The 6,236-nt window shown below is 45.7% G+C and overlaps 5 non-coding genes across 5 annotated transcripts; all 5 read left to right on the top strand.

The window, feature by feature from the left end:
• The first annotated feature begins 990 nt into the window (after positions 1–990).
• On the top strand, positions 991–1,068 carry LOC135580170 (small nucleolar RNA SNORD74). The gene has a single exon (XR_010474450.1). It is a non-coding gene; the product is annotated as a small nucleolar RNA SNORD74 (small nucleolar RNA).
• Positions 1,069–1,853: 785 nt separating this feature from the next.
• On the top strand, positions 1,854–1,921 carry LOC135580177 (small nucleolar RNA SNORD75). Its single transcript, XR_010474457.1, has one exon. It is a non-coding gene; the product is annotated as a small nucleolar RNA SNORD75 (small nucleolar RNA).
• Positions 1,922–2,151: 230 nt separating this feature from the next.
• Positions 2,152–2,233, top strand: LOC135580157 (small nucleolar RNA SNORD24). Its single transcript, XR_010474437.1, has one exon. It is a non-coding gene; the product is annotated as a small nucleolar RNA SNORD24 (small nucleolar RNA).
• Positions 2,234–2,591: 358 nt separating this feature from the next.
• Positions 2,592–2,672, top strand: LOC135580171 (small nucleolar RNA snR60/Z15/Z230/Z193/J17). The gene has a single exon (XR_010474451.1). It is a non-coding gene; the product is annotated as a small nucleolar RNA snR60/Z15/Z230/Z193/J17 (small nucleolar RNA).
• Positions 2,673–5,712: 3,040 nt separating this feature from the next.
• LOC135580172 (small nucleolar RNA snR60/Z15/Z230/Z193/J17) lies at positions 5,713–5,798 on the top strand. The gene has a single exon (XR_010474452.1). It is a non-coding gene; the product is annotated as a small nucleolar RNA snR60/Z15/Z230/Z193/J17 (small nucleolar RNA).
• The last annotated feature ends 438 nt before the right edge of the window (positions 5,799–6,236 follow it).

The following is a 6,236-nucleotide window of genomic DNA, read 5'->3' as shown; positions in this document are numbered from 1 at the left end:
TGGGAGAGGATGGCGGCGGATTGAGCCGCCGGGGCCCGCTCTGCGGCCTAGGCCGCTGGGGAGTCCTGAGGAGACTCCGTCTTGTGGCGGCCCTGGGGGAGCGGAGACCCGTGGGGCCGCCTCACGGCTACGGGAAGGGGAGGCCCCGGGGAACCTTGGCCTTGAGGGCTGGGAGCGCCCTGGGGGTGAGCGAAGGGGGAGGCCGGGGCTCGGGCCTTGGGATTTGGTGCGGGCCGGGTGGTGGAGGTTGAGAAGTGGGGTGCTGTTTGTTTTTCGGGGGCTCACCTGGGAGCCCTTTTCTCGTGGGAAATACTGCTGGAAGGTGGCGGGGTGGCATGTGCTTGTGCAGAGACAAGCTGTAGAGTCATAGCATTGCTTTGCTTGGAAGAGACCCTCGGGATCATCGAGTCCAACCATAACCCACCCTGGTACTGCCTCATGTCCTGAGAACCTCATGTCCGTCTGTCCAACCCTCCAGGGATGGTGACTCCAGCACTGCCCTGGGCAGCCTGTTCCAATGCCCCACAGCCCTTTGGGGAAGAAATTGCTCCCATTGTCCTACCTAAACCTCCCTGGTGCCACTTGAGGCTGTTTACTCTTGCCCTGTTGCTTGTTCCTTGGGAGCAGAGCCTGACCTCCCCTTGGCTTTAACCTCCTTTCAGGCAGTTATGGAGAGAAGGTCTCTCCTCAGCCTCCTTAGTTCTTTTTTTATTAGGTTTTATGGAGGAAGCTTTGACTGATAATGGAAATTTTTGTGTAAAGTGTGTTGTGGTAGGATGAATGGTTTCCTCCTCCTCCTCTGAATTAATCTTTGGAAGCAGAAGCTGGGTTGTGTGGAAGGTGGAGGTTGTCCCCTGCAGAATAGCCTGTTGGTGCGTGAGGAGACAGCCTTAGCCCTGCCACGTGCTCTGGGTAATGTTGGCTTCCTAGGAGTTACAATTCAATACCCCATGTTAACAAAGCAGTGTGGTAGCTCACCGGGAGTTCCATGTGCCTGCACATGATGAAAACTATGTTGGTAGGGACATCTGAGAGGGTGATGAATACCAACATATCTGAGCTGGGCATGGAATAGCGTGTAGTGGTGTGTCTGCCCTGACTGAGGCGGTGTGGTCCTGTCTGAGCAGCCAAACGAAGTTCATGGCTGCTGGACCTACCTGGTGATTACTCACTGGAACTGAAGCTGTAGAACGTAAAGAATTGTAGTGGTTCTGTTCTGCTTAAATACGAGCTAGCAGTTATTTTTGTGGCTTTGTCTCTTCAAAGAGCTGAAGTGTAGATTGCATTGGGGAGAGCTTTACTGTAAGGCTCAGGACACTGTTTTGAATTTTACTTGCATTTTTCAGAAGAGAATGTGTGAACATGACATCTTGATTCTTCAAAGAAGAAAAACTAATGGATTATCTTTTGTTTTCAGTTTAAGATGTATCAGCTACACTCTTACCTCTCTGATGGCTTTGAAACAGGTAAGTGCTGCTTCTGAAATAGTTTGAGTTGAGAATTAAAGTGTAGGTACACTTAGAGCAACTGGCCTGGAGTACTCTTGTATCTCAGGAGAATATAGGACTGGTGTTTGTAATCCAGGAGCTGGTGCCTCTTCAGGTAGTCCTGATTCTGCTGGGAAAAGTCACCTGTTTCTTTGTACTAGAAAGTGGGTGTAAGGTTCCATTTGTTTCTGAACCACTAGTCCAGCCTCTTGCCAGGCTATAATAGTACCATAGATGCGTTTTTTCCTTTTTTGCTGCTGTTTCACCATCCATGGTGATTAATAGTTTGGTGTTTGAAGGAAAGTTCCTGATCCATGTTTCAAAAAGAACCTGTAACTATCAGGTTCGATGTGAATTAAAGCAGAGAGCCTATGATGGTTTCAGTATAAGAGTAGTGGACAGAAGCGATTTCTGAAAACTCTTGTGCTGAGGCTTTTTTTCTGTGCTTGCTGTCACTGCCAGAGGAACTCCCTCTGGTTCTACAGGTGTCTGAAACTGCTCTGTCTCTTCCAGATCTGCTGCTGAATATGGAGACTTGATGCTACTTCACAAGGTAAAAAATAACTTCAAAATTCAGCATTAAAAGGCACTTAGTGATTTTTATCTTTTGTACTAATATCATCAATAGACAGACTTTAATCCCTGACCTAAGTTTTCCCTCTTGTGCCACAATGATGACATTTATTTGCTACTCTTGATCAGGAGGATGATGAGCATATTTACCACCATAACTTTCCTCTGAGGCACAACAAGTTAGAATTCCTCTTGATGTTTTGATTTCTGAATATACTGTTCATAAGCTTTTACTTTTTTCTTCCAGGATTTGAATTGTGCACTCGAAAGACCTGAAGAGGAACATCACCTGGTGAGAGATTTGAAGTTTGTGTAGGGGTTTCTTCCATGGAGCTGTTAAAGCACTGTGGTGGAAAGGGTGGGATGTTTAAAATGAGGAGGAAACATTTTGGGGTTCATTTCCACTGATCCATGAAAAAAAATGGTGCTTTCTATTATTCAAAAACTCTTGAATATTTGTGTTTTATGTGGGGAACTTGAATTTTTCAAAGCTGTCACAAGAGGCGATTGCTTGGTACTCTGATTCCAAGGCAGATACAGTGATGATGGCATAGTTCAGCAGAATATACTGTGAAGAACAGTTTCGTCTTTCGCTCCTATCTGATGTGTCTGGCTCTTGTGATCTGTTGCTGGCAAGTGTAGGCTTGACCATGAAGGCTGAGGGAATGCGATTTATTATTTTCTGTTATTACAGGTTCTGGGAGATGAAGATACAAGCTGTGCAAGTAGACCCCAGTTTTTGGAAGCATTATAAAACGTGTGGTTTGCTGACTACTCCACTTAGTGAGAAGGTAAGACTTGGAAATACTGTGCTGTTGCTCTACAGATTAAAACTGACCCTGACGGCCCTAAAAATCCCTCCTGTTTTCCTGGCCAACCTGTGTTCTTTGACCTTCCCACTGTAGGGAATGTGCTGTTGGTACTTGAAACCCCATTAAATAAAGGATGCTAATGGGCAAGAGCAAAAGCTTAATAAACACAGGATGGGTCACCCCATCCTTTTGATAGTAACCTCCTACCTCCAGCTCCCAAAACGAACCGAGGATGTTTTCTTTTCTCTCTTGCAGACAAACTCTGCGGAGAAAAACATCCTGAGCCAGGATAGAGGACCCTCATCTGGATTTTAATTCCTTATATAGTATTGATACTTATTGCTTTGTTCATGTTTTTAAGGATGTATCATATATCACTGCAGACGTCGTTTTGGGCGACTGTTTTCTCTGCCCTTGTCCCCTGGGTAGGCTTCAGCTTAGGTGTTAGCCGAGAATGGGAAAACGAGTTTGTGACTTTAGGTTATTCTGTGGCCCATACTTTTAATCTTACCAATTGTTGGGTGTGCGGAGGGCCGCTCGGCCTGGAAAGCTGGCCCTGGACCTCTGTCCCCATTTCTCCTGAGTGGCTGGTGAGCAATTACAGTGAGGTGGAGAATGGTACCTATTGGGAGGAAGATGCACCACCACCCTGGCCAATTCGGTACCCAGCTCAGGGCCAGTATTGTCTGAATCGAACTCAGGAAGGTGGTGTCTTTATGGGAACCAGTAAATGCAATTGGACCTACACGTATGGAAACCATTGCCTCATTGATGGCTGCAAGCCTGTTAATTGCTCACGAGTCAGAGACAATCCACTGTTTTTGCAATCGGAGCTGCAGAAATACTGTGAATTGTTCAACTCCACTGATGAATCTTTTGTACCTCGGCAGCTAGGATGGGCCTGGATAAATGAAACGGGACACCGAAAACGCTTTTCTGGCTTTTGGTCCCCTGTTAACCAGTTGAGAGTTACTTTCTATGATAGTACCTTACCCACAGAGGGGAAGATAACTTGGGCAGTCCTTCCTGCTGAAGATACCAACAATTGTTCTGGGTCAACTTCCAAATTACCGACTGGAGAATATCTGTGTTGGAGCCTCCACTCTAGGCGTAGACGAGATACTATTGATAATTATAGTTTGATTTATAATATTAGTACTTCGTGTACACGGGGAAGAACATCTGGTGCCTGGTTTTGTAGTGTTACAGACCCCAACAGACGCCAGACCTGGGAGCCGTATCACCCTCTGGGGACAAGTAACACCACTTATTTTCAAACCCCCTGGACTCCCACAGGTCTGTTTGAAAATGGAACTCGAGCCTTAAAGGGCCACTACTGGGTGTGTGGGCAGCACGCGTACAAACTGCTACCAGCAAATTGGACTGGGGTGTGTTATATTGGAGTCATTCATCCCTTGTTTTTTCTGCTCCCCGAAGGCAATGGCAAGAATATGGGTGTCAGGCTATCTGATGATCTTTCACGAAGTAAGCGATCCGTTAATACGGCTGTAGTGGGTGGTAGTGGCCAAACATGGGGGAAGGATGGCTGGCCCCTTCAACGGATCATCCAGCACTATGGTCCTGTCACCTGGAACCCAAGTGAAGCGATTAGTGGTGCTCAAGAACCTGTTGATAATTTGAATCTCATTATTCGGTTACAAGATGCTTTGGAAAACGTTAGCAATGAGACCCCTCAGGCGCTAGGTCTGTTGGCAGACAAGGCTGCGAAAATGCGACCGGCAGCTTTGCAACAGCGCATGGTTCATGACTACCTGCTGGCTTGGAGAGGAGGTGTTTGTGGTAAATTAAATAATTCAAACTGTTGTCTAAAAATCGATGACAATGGTGAGATTATTAAGCAAATAGCTTCTAGAATAAGGGAGGTAGCCCATGTCCCCATCTCGACTGGGAAAGGTTGGAAATTTGATGCCCTCTCGTGGCTTCCAGGTGCTCTGTGGATTAAGTGCATCTTGTTTTATATGTTATGTGGTGTAGCGATGTTGTTGTTTTGACTGTGTATCATTCTGATTAACACAATTAATTCAGCACGTTGTAACCAATACTCAGTTTATAGTCACCATACCACCAGACAGTATTAAATATACCTGAGCAGTGTATCAACCAAAACATTGAGTTGTGAAAGTTGCATGGAAAAGTGCTCTTTTCCTACTTTACTATCCCTCTGTCACCACTGTGGACCATGAAGACAGTGATCTGCGAACCAAGACAGCTATCTTTGAGCCGTGGGTTGGTGTGAGAGACTGAAATCAATTAATTGTCTCAAAGCTTGTTTGTGTGTGCCTGCCGGATGAAACAAGGCGGAATTGTGAAACATTGCGGCTTGCAAAGAAACTTGTACGAACTTGCTGAAGCAGCATGATCAATCCTTTGCTCATCAGGCACCAAAGCTGGGCTAGGACCATGGAAACAAGCTGCTCTGGGCACCCACCACTGAAGAACTGAAGACTGAGGACCAATGGGACGCCGCTGGATCCATGGTGGTGACTATCCTTTGCTTCTCTTCCCAGATGCTTGCTTTGTTTCCTCCTGACATTTCCTGCCTTTCCTATCGCTCTATCTCTTCGCATTTATGCAATAAAAGTGGCTTGATTGGTGGCATTTGACCCCGTTTGTGTCATAATCTCACTCTTGGGATCACTTCAAACCTTCCTCAAGCCTGAAATCAGACCGGAACCTTACAGGCCACAAAAGATGTGGGGAATCTGAATGATTGTTTTCTTTTGTTGCAGGCTTTGGGAGATGAAGCTATAAGCTGTGCAAGGTAAATAATTCTATTGCCTGCATCTGGAAAAGCTAATCTATATCCCTGCTGTGTGAAAAGGCTGTGTGTGATGATGGCATAGTTCAGCAGATGAACCGTGTTGATCATGCTGTTACTGTCTTTCGCTCCTATCTGATGCAGCCTCTGGTACCTTAGGCTAAGTTTGACAGACAAACCATATTAAAAAATGAGGGTGAAGCACTATTTTGCTCCATGAATGTTTTGAAAATTTGTGTTGGCAGATCAGTAAATGGGCTGAACATCAAAAATTAAGTGGGAGGAATAGAAGGGTAGAGCAGGCTGTGTTTGTGAAGCACAAATACAGCAGGATGATTTTGCTGTTTCAGTAACACAAAATCTTCTTTGATCTGGTGTTAGTGCTCCAAGTTCTCTAAATGTTCTGTTGCTTTCCAGGGTGCCCTAGATGGAGGGTTCCTGTGCCTCCAGCATGAGCAGCTGTTTCACCTGTTACTGATGTTTATGAACACAAGGCTTTCCTAATTGCAGGTAATTGAAAGATTTTTTTACATGGATGCTACGCTTGGTTGTGCTGTATTTGTTCTTGGGAGTTTGCTTTTGGAG

Source organism: Columba livia, chromosome 8, assembly GCF_036013475.1.
Source record: "Columba livia isolate bColLiv1 breed racing homer chromosome 8, bColLiv1.pat.W.v2, whole genome shotgun sequence".
In the NCBI taxonomy this organism is placed as follows: Eukaryota; Metazoa; Chordata; class Aves; order Columbiformes; family Columbidae; genus Columba; species Columba livia.
Note: the sequence above shows the minus strand (reverse complement) of the source record. Positions and strands in the feature narration are given on the sequence as shown.